Below are 10168 nucleotides of genomic sequence, written 5' to 3' on the forward strand. Positions count from 1 at the left end.
TGCTTAATAAAATTCATGAAAGCCACTGATTAGTTTTTCTGCTGCCCTGTGGTTAAAAACAAACATTTAAGTCAAATGTTAATTCCTAAAGTTGTATTAGTTAGATGGAGTCCAAAAGTTTGTCCATTTTTCCCCCCATGTGTATATAAAAAAAGTCATTTTCCACATACAATGACCAACGATGTTTCAAGCAAACAAATGAACTCCCCAGAGGTTTTAATGATTTGTGCACTGTTTTAGATGTGGGGAAAATATTCTTGTTCCTAAAATCATGCTGAAAATAATTATTCTAATAGTGAAAATATTTGCAAGTAACTACATGAATACAGTCAGTGCCTCTGAAGATTGAGCTGCAAATATGTTAGAAATATGTGCATTCAGGAAAGTTACATAGAACCTATGAAAGAATATGCTGCTTCTAAAAAAAAAAAGAAGAAGAAGAAGCCATCTGACAAGAACTGGCCAAATAATGGGATGAAGGTAACTCACATCAGATAGTTACAGCTCAACAGCCCAATTCCCATATGAAATGTCTGTGCCATTGTCGATATCAGAGTCTCTTACTAACATCTCATTTTTGTCCTGGGGACCATTCTTCCTTTTTTGACATACTCTCACAATGGAAATATAAAGAGGAAAGGGAACTCAGGATGTAGAGAATTAAAGTACAGGAAACGGAAGAATTGGGGCTGACTTAATGAACTGCCTGTTCAGAGACTCACTTTTTGTTCATCTCAGGAGTTGGCCTTAGAACACAACAGGGTATTATTTAAAAAAAAAAAAAAAAAGGTGATAGCCCATCCTCCAGGAAATATGGAGTAGCTTTGATAACTCACTGTATGTTTCTGTTTTATCAACTCAGGTAATAAACTTGCATTGTCCAACAGAATAGCCAACTAAGAAATAAATGGCCTGCTAGTGTCTTTGGAAGAAAGCAATTCTTACCACTTTACCACCAATGCTGCATGTATTTGTGTCTGTTTTGGATGAATTGGGTTTTCTTTCTCCTTTTACTTTATAAACAGTGAAGAAGAAATTTAAAAAGTAAAACACATAGTGCTAAAGATCTAATTTTTAAAACTTGATTGGAGTGTTTCGAGGCAATAATAGCCCAGAATTGCAATATATGGAGTGAACTAAATGTAACTTCGGGCCTTGCCTTTTAAAAAATTTGATCTCTTACAGGCCATCTATCAGTAAGATTTTAGCTGAAAATACTGGAGGGCATGAACACGCACGTGCGCGCGTGCACACACACACACACACACACACACACACCAGCTCTGAGGTTATTATCTTGGAAGATAAACAAAGGATAAGATGAAAAAGAAATCACAGAATCCAGCCCAGGAGAATGAAAGTAGACGAGTAATATCCTTAATTTAATGTGGAAGCAGAAGCAAGTCATCAGACAACCTGGGCTCTCAACTAGACAGGGGAAAGGGTAATCAGAAAAAAACCTCAGATCAATATTTAATTAAGGAGAAGAAAAGTATTGCAGTTGAGATACATTTTTCATATCAATTTGGTCTGATAGTTCTATTGTCAAAACAATAAAGGATGAGTATATTCTACTCAAATTTACAGGAAACTCAAAACAGATTAAGCAATGGTAAAGAACAATTAAAACTTACTGAATAGAGTCATTAATTGGGCCTACGGATTGGCATTTCCTTAAATCTTCCTCTAGATTGTCTATCTTATTTAAAATTAATGTATTAATGTGTTATAGTGAACAGCCTTTTAATCTATATCCTAGATAGTTACACGTAGGAGCATTTAGCTGTTTATTGTAAGGCAGCTTAGGCAACACTATTCACCTAGGGTTCTGACCAAGTTCTGGGTCAGCAACTGGAGGCACTGGCTTAAGCTGTGTGAGACTCACAAGCACATAGAAAAGCACCATCACAGGCAACACCGTGTGTGCAGATCCCACAAAAGACAGGAGAGGAAGCTGCTTACAGACCGAACCTTGTGTGAGTTTCCTGTCCGCACTATAACAAATCACAAACATAGTGGCTTAAAACCACACAGATTTACTATCTTACCAGTTCTGGAGGTCAGAGTCTAAAGCAGGTCAGCGGAGCTGTGTTCCTGTGCAGACTTTATGGAAGAATCCAGGGCCTTGCCTTTTTCAGTTTCTGGAGAATTCCTACACCCTTGGCTTATGGCCACTTCTACCTTCGAAGCCTGCAGCATGACCTCTGCTTTTCTGTGCTGCCCGCTGTCTCTCTGTTGTGATTATGTTATGATTCCATTCCACCTGGATAACCTAGGATAATCTCCCCATTTTCAAAATACTCAGTTTAATCACATCTGCAAAATCCTTTGCCATGTAATGTAATGTATTCACAGGTTTGGAGATTAGGACATGGGTATCTTTTTTTTTTTTGGCAGAGGAGGCATTATTCAATAGTCAAAATGCCAATTGGAATATAAAGAAGCTTAGCTATAATGCTCATCCACAATAAATTGGTATAAGAGGAAAAGGAAATCATTAGCCCAGGATACTTTAACTCCCCCTTGGTTAAGTTTAAGGAAAAAACTCAATAGACAAAAAGTCCTAAAGTGAAATCTGGCAGGAAAAATAAAAGGGTGCTGACTCCACAAATTCAAAGCACTAATTTGGTCATTACTACATGTATGTTTGGAAAGATAAGGAAGAAAGATAAAGAACATAGAATATTTAGCCTTTGTTTACTGTGAAAAGTAAGTTTAATCTATATTGTTTGTTCCTTATTATCCTAAAGTGACTATCTTAATTTGCTTACTAAAAGAAGGGAAATTTCTCCTAATATTTCAATGTTTTAATTTGTTTTTTATATTGACATTCAATATTTGCTTTATTAGGTATGCTCTAAGCACTGTTGACCTTAGAACTATTTTGTTTTATGGAAAGCAGTGTTTGTGGAAATATTTGATTTGGAGAATTATGTTTGTTCATTTAAAGTGGTAAATAATGTTTGTCTTAGGAGGTTGAATTTTCTCACCAGCCTCTCGATAATTGCTGCGATTTTTCACTGATCCTGTTGGAAGCAACTCAGCCAATAAAATTTTTAGTAATTTAAATTAGAAGAGTCTCCTAGCTTTTTTATTTATACAACTTGATTTTGCAAGTGAATGCTATGTTGATTTTAGTTATTTTTTAAACACAACAAAAAGTTCTTTATTCCTCAGTGGCACAATGTTTATCTTTTATCAACTCTTTCAATAGTGCGCAGTTGAATCTTAAATGTGAATATCCAGTTGTCCCAGCATCTCTCTTATTTTTTTATATATTTGAAATTTTTTATAATTAAAAGTGAAAAACATTTAAACTATTATAAAATATACATTTAAATTATATTTTAGAATCTAATGGCACTTCGATTCCTTCAATGACAAATGTAATATTGAAATTTCTGTGATAATGCAAATTAATTTGAAATCCATACAAATTTTTAAAATATCAAGTATTTCAAAATAATATTGAACCTTTTATTTATAATATGGATTTTAGAGCAGTAACACTTCAGCTAACCTAAACCTAATACTGCACACCATCAGCCATAAATGGAAGGAAGTCCCAAAACATAGAATATCTCAAAAGTCTTAGTGATGTCAGAAGTATAACTGCTTCAAAATCCAAAAAAATTATTCAAAAATGTAATTATTTACATTTATTACACTTTGCAGTTTTTAGAAAGTTTGAATTATAATTTTTTATTGTGATTAAAAAAATCCATAACATAAAATGTATCATTTAACCATTTCCTAATGTACAGTTAAATAGTATTAAGTATATTCACATTGTTGTGCAACCAATGGCCAGAACGTTTTCATTTCGTAAAACTGAAACTCCGTATGTATTAAACATTAAAGGCCCTTTACCCACTTCCCCCAGCCCCTGCAGTCACCCTTCTATTCTCTAATTCTATGAATTTGACTGCTCTAGATACTTCATATTAGTGGAATCATACAGTATTTGCCTTTTTGTGACTGGGCTTATTTCACTTAGCATAATGTCCTAGAGGTTCATTCATGTCGTAGCATGTCAGAATTTCTTTCCTTCTTTCCTCAAGGTATCAGGGACAAGCAGTGAGTACCCATGACACTCATTTTACTCATCATTTTGGGGGGCCACAGACATGCCCTTAAAGTCCTCTTGCTTTAGGAGCCCATGAGGCAACCACGCAGGGCTGAGCGGCACCAGATAAAGGCCTCCAACATCCCCAGAGCCTGCCTGGTCTCCAAGGAGGTGCAGATGTCCCATTGCATTATATAACCAAGTCTTCTTTCTTTTGGTGTGATTATTACTTAGCTCTTAAAAATCTGTATTATCAGTCTAATGGTTCTTCCACAAGCTGGTAAAACTTTTAGTGCTTCCAATTTTTCTGGACTTTTAAGTGAATATACAGAATACTTCCAGCATATTCTTGGCTTTTGATCTCATCAGAGAAGGGATTACCTGGAAGCTTTCTCTAAAGACTAATGGATACAAAATCGAAAGAAATAAAGCCAAATAGTTTTTTGAATTTACCTTGAATTGTTGTGTGCCAGTGGGCCCAAATCTGCAGAATGTTACTTGCTAGTTTTTTCTAAATCATTTGAATACCCCGAGCGGTACATGAATAATTAAATAGTGACTTTTAATTAAGGCTCTGTAGTGAAAGCTGCTTTGTGCAAAATTAAATGCTTTTTAATAGCTAATTTAAAAACCACTTTTAAACACTGCAAGTACCATACCAGGAAACTGAGCAAATTGCTAATTTGATTTGGCTAAGTGTTCTCAGATGACATTTAGGATTCTGTTTCTTTTTGTAAATGTATATTCCTTTCTGTCTACCAAACTTGGAATTTTATTTCAATATTGCCAATATTTCTCACAGAAAAGAAGATATCAAGTAAGAAAACATAGACCATGTAATATATTAAATAATATTTTATATTAATGTGAAAAAATAATATAGCCTATAAATGTTTGAGAGCTAAATAATGTTTCATATCCTTATCTAAGTTTTATAGATATTAAAGTCATTATAAATTGAATTGTATCCCCTTCAAATTTATACTTTGGTGTCTTAAACCTCAATACCACTAATGTGACCTTATCTGGAAATAAAATCATTGCTGATATAATTAGTTAAGATGAGGTCATTCTGGAGTAGGATGGGCTCCTAATCCAACATGACTGGTGGCTTTATGAAAAGGGGAAACTTGGACACAGAGAGACAAAAAGAGGGGAAAAACTATGTGAAGATGAAGGCAGAGATCAGGGTGATCCAGCAGAAGCCAAGGAACACCAACGGTTGCCAGCGAACCACCAGAAGTTGAAAGAGTAACATGGAACAGACTCTCTTGCTCAGCTCCCAGCAGGAACCAACCCTATTGACACAATGATTTTAGACTTCCAGTCTCCGTGAGACTGTGAGATAATAAATTTCTATATTTGAAGCCACCCAGTTAGTGGTCCTTAGTCAGGACAGCCCTAGCCAAATGTTATGGACTGAATGTTTGTGGCCCTCCATATTCACATGTGGAAATCCTAACTTCCAATGTGATGGTTTTCGGAAGTAGGCCTTGGGAGAGGTCATTAGGTTTAGGGTAAGGTCCCCATGATGGGATTAGTGTCCTTATAGTAAGAGACACCAAGAACTGCTGGCTCTCTCTGCCCTTTGAAGTCACAGTGAGAAGGAATCTGCAAGCCAGCAAGAGAGTTCTCACCAGAGCCCATGGTGGGTGGCACCCTGATCTTGGGCTTCCCATGCTCCAAACTGGCGAAAAATAAATGTCTATTTTTAAAGCCACTCATTATATTTTGTTATAGCAGCCTGAGCTGACTTAGGCACCAACTAATATATTAGACAACCCACATGGGACTACAAGTTGAATATAAAGCACAAACACCTTTGCTGGTTGTCTGAAAGCAAGTGAACATAAAAACAAAAAATTTTTTTTTTAATATTTAGGATAATTATGATTAAATGTCAAATTTGCAAGCATCCTAAAATTGATCATAAATTACTTTTGGAGACAGACGAATAACAAATACTATTAAATATGCAATGTAATACTGTGTTCTAAAATGCTTCAATCCTGGGAATCTTGCCACACTCAGAACTAATTTAAACATTTGCCAAATTAAAACACATAGTACTCAAATCAGTGCACAGGCTTCTGTAAATGTGACTAGGCAAATACAATTGTTATTTCAGTAATTATATATAATTCCCTAAGGCTAAATAATCAATTTTCTTTTTATCTTTAAAACAAAAGGGCAGAGTAGAGCTATTATTAATCTGTAGGATAGAGTTATTATTAATCCGATTTACAGCTAATGATCAGCTTAGCAAAACTGAGTTACTTATCCAAATTTTTACTGAAAACAAGTCTGACTTCTAGGAATGGGTACTTAAATAAACACTATATCCCCCTCAAAGAAAATGAATGAAATTTGAAATACAAATTCTAATAAGTTTAATTTACAAGTCTATAATTATTTTAATAACAAACTTAAAAGTGGAAGTTATCCTTGGAATTTACCACCTCCCAAAGTTAAGGCTGGCTCTTTGAAGTATGTGATTACATTAAAGTATATGGAAATATATTATCTCAGTGAGATTTTTTTTTTCTTGAGTAGACAACTAAAGGAAAATTTTAAACTCATTTTTTCATGGACTCTTAGACCCTTAATTAGGATCTGTTCTTTAATTTTTTCCTCTATTTTGAGAATTATATAAAATGAAACTAAATGTGTTTTTTAAGTATAAATTGTTATTTATTATGATTGATACAATAGAATATGTCATTTTAATATAGAGTTCTCTAATCTTATGTTCTGTTTAAGATCTGTTGTTTCCCCCCATCAACTATTTTGAAACATTCTACTCTTTTTTATCTAATGTTTTACCACAATAATTAATTTTCTACAAATGTTCCCCAAGCCTCCCTTTATTATTATAGTTCCTATTACAAAAGTTTATTAATTTCTCACAAGGTTGCTGTCACAATGAATAAGATGAAAGTTATTTCATAATACAAGTTATCTCATATGTAAGATTATGCAAGTTGCTTAGCTGCTCACAAAATTATAGTCATAATTATATAAGATTCATATAATATTCTTAGCACATTGTCAGGCACATAGTAAGCACTCATTACATATTAGATGTTAATAATAATAAGATGAGAGTCTTTTAATAATGATTATAGAGATTTATGTTATAATAGTGGATCATTATCTTGTATACACTAATAATAGTTAATTTAAAATAATTCTTAATAAGAATAAGAAATAAATTTTTCTTACAGTCAATAAATTAAAACAAAAAAAATACTTTCTTCTTTTTCTTTGTACCTGTATACTTTTATACTTTTACTTATTTATCAGTAGGGATGTTCCGGAAAGTTACACCACGAGACCCAGATTGCTCATGGTGACCTTGGAGAAAAAATGGTGCCTGGACTGTTGTGGCACTTGGTGCCTCATTTTCTAGACCTCCGGGACCAGAAAATTGATCTCAAAGGTAAGGTTGACTCTATTGGTTCACTGCCCTGAGACTGCTTCCTGTGCAATATTTACTATGGAGAGGTACTAAATAGCTTGGAATGTGCAGCATCTCATGCAGATGACTAAGCTCATGATATCAGATGCCTAGAAGGATGAGTGTTCTGGGTACTTTTGCTGAATGATGCCTCCAGTAGTCCCCAGAAATTTCCTCTGTGAGTTCTGGGCCTAGTTAATTGTGTCAATGCCAGGTGGCCGAAGCCAGAAATATAGGACATTATGCCTATGTTGTCCTCCTTCGTAGTTCTAGGCACTAGGATCTTAAGTTTTGTTTTGTTTTTTTTGGACTAATTGCCATAAAAAGTAGATTGTTTTTTGATGGGTACTTTAGATGATTGAATGATTGCACCTCCCTCCCTCCCCCACAAAAAGAGTAGATTGCTCTTTGATGATTTTAATATCTGTCATATATTCTTGGGCCAGAATAAGACTGGGAGAAGCAGTTTATATTTTTGTGAGTAGCCTCTAAGGCAGAAATGATTCAACTATTCAAATTAAATAGAAACTTTAATTAAATATCTGATATAACACTGAAGGATCTTTAAAAATATCTATGTGGTGAAAGAAAAGGTGATTCCAGATGATAAGGCTCCTCATGAAGAGAGATTTATTGACGTTTCCTGGACCAGATGTTAATGATTGGAAATCTCCGGTTTGACTGGTGTCAATGGGTGACCCAGGTGGTATTCCAAGCTGTTGTGCCTCCCCCACTGCTCATGTCCCATGATCTGCATCACATCCTGCATGCCAGACCTCTGCTTTAGAATAGCACCACAACAGCAACCAACCAGGATCCCATGGCAAAGCAAGAGCACGCTTCATGGAGGAAGACAATCTATCAAACACCAACTGGGTCAAAGGGCGCAGATTATTAGGAAATCCCAGTGCTATACCTATCCAGTTAGGATCCTATCTAAAGTTTCCTATAATCTTGATTTCTTCATCCTCAGCTTCTCTTGTGAGGGCCAAGCAGGGCCTCATGAGTGCTCATCAATCTCCCAGAGTCAAGAGAGTCCCATGGAAAGAGGAAGCTCCTGTTTTAATCATTCGTTCAACAAGTATTTAGTGTTTGAGGACTACGACACCCACACTGTGATATGTGGTGGGCATTTTGCACTAACAAGACAGACCTAGTCTGTGACTTTGTGGAACTTACATTCTACTGGGAAAGAAAAATACATAAATACACAAATAAATGTTTAATTGCAATTATTGAAAATGCTTTGAAGAAACAATACAGTGTTTTAGAGCAATTATGAAGTGGACCTAATTTAGAATGAGGGTAATATGTAATGTGAGAACTAAAGGGTATATAGAATTTAGTCAGGCCGAAATGACATGGCAGTGGTGTGAGAAGCTGGGGTGGGGAGTGGGTTGGGAGAGAAATTATGTGAAGATGGACAGTTCATGCAGAATGAACAATGATCCTGTATGAAGTCCCCTCAGGAAACCAGAGATTTGCTGTGGCCTAGAAACGAAAAAAGAAAAAAGGTCAGTGAAGACATGGAAGCCTGGTGAATGAGGGGAGGGGAGTGGGAGGCGAGACTGCAGAGGAGGCTCCTGCTTAGTAGGTCAAATGAAACAAATTGGATTTCATCCTTAGAGCAAAAGAAAAACTTTTTTTTTCCTTCAGTTTTATTGAGTTATAATTGACATATAACATTGCATAAGTTTAAAGTGTGTAACATGTTGATTTGATACATTTATATATTGCAAAATGATTATCACCATTGTATTAGCTAATACTTCCATCCTTTTACATAATTGCCATTTCTTTTTTTGTAGTGAGAACATTTAAGATCTATTCTCTTAGCAACGCTCAAGTATATAATACAGTATTTTTAGCTACCATCACTATTCTGTACATTAGATCCCAAGAACATGTTAATTTTATAGCTGGAAGTCTGTACCCTTTCACCAATATCTGCCTGTTCCCCTGCCGCCACCCTCCCCGCAGACTTTGGTAATCACCAATCTAAGAAAGACCTCGAAAGCTCTTCAGCAAGAGTGTGTCATAAACAAATTTATGAGGAGCGTGAATTGCCCGAGAATAAAAATGGAAGAAGGAAAGCTGGTTCAGAGACCATCCTAGGGAAGATCGGGCACTGTGAAGGCAGTGGAAATAAGGATAAGCGGACAGATTTTCTAACAGTAAAATCACCAGATTTTGTTCACTGAATATGAGGATTGTGTCAGGTACCTGAGGTGTCAGGAGGTTTTTCACGTGAGTCAATGGCGATGATGTTTATTTGCAGGGATGGAAGTATCTGGGAAGAGAAGGAGAACACTGAAGAAGAATGAAGTTGGATTTTGGGAAAGTGGGTATAAAAATCAAGAGTTTAAGTTTAAAGTAAAACAACACATGAAGTCACATGAAGTTACCAGTGTGTAAATCAGAAGAGAGCTGGTCATGTAGATAGAATTTAATACAACAGGAGACCAGCAGATCACTTAGGGCAGAGATACTCAGTTTTGGATTATCATTAAAATTATCTGGAGAGAGGTGTTTGTGTATGTTTAATATGTTCAGAACCCACTCTAAAGCAACTGAATCAAAATAGGCAGGAGTGAGGCCAAGAAATTAGTATTTTAAAAAACTACCTTGGATGATTCTTATGAGCA

The 10168-nt window shown here is 35.4% G+C and overlaps 1 long non-coding RNA gene across 1 annotated transcript; it reads left to right on the top strand.

The window, feature by feature from the left end:
• The first annotated feature begins 7370 nt into the window (after positions 1–7370).
• Positions 7371–10046, top strand: LOC120602305 (uncharacterized). The gene is made up of 2 exons (XR_005652686.1): positions 7371–7505; positions 8497–10046. It is a non-coding gene; the product is annotated as an uncharacterized LOC120602305 (long non-coding RNA).
• The last annotated feature ends 122 nt before the right edge of the window (positions 10047–10168 follow it).

Source organism: Pteropus medius, unplaced genomic scaffold, assembly GCF_902729225.1.
Source record: "Pteropus medius unplaced genomic scaffold, Ma_sr-lr_union100, whole genome shotgun sequence".
Taxonomy (NCBI): Eukaryota; Metazoa; Chordata; class Mammalia; order Chiroptera; family Pteropodidae; genus Pteropus; species Pteropus medius.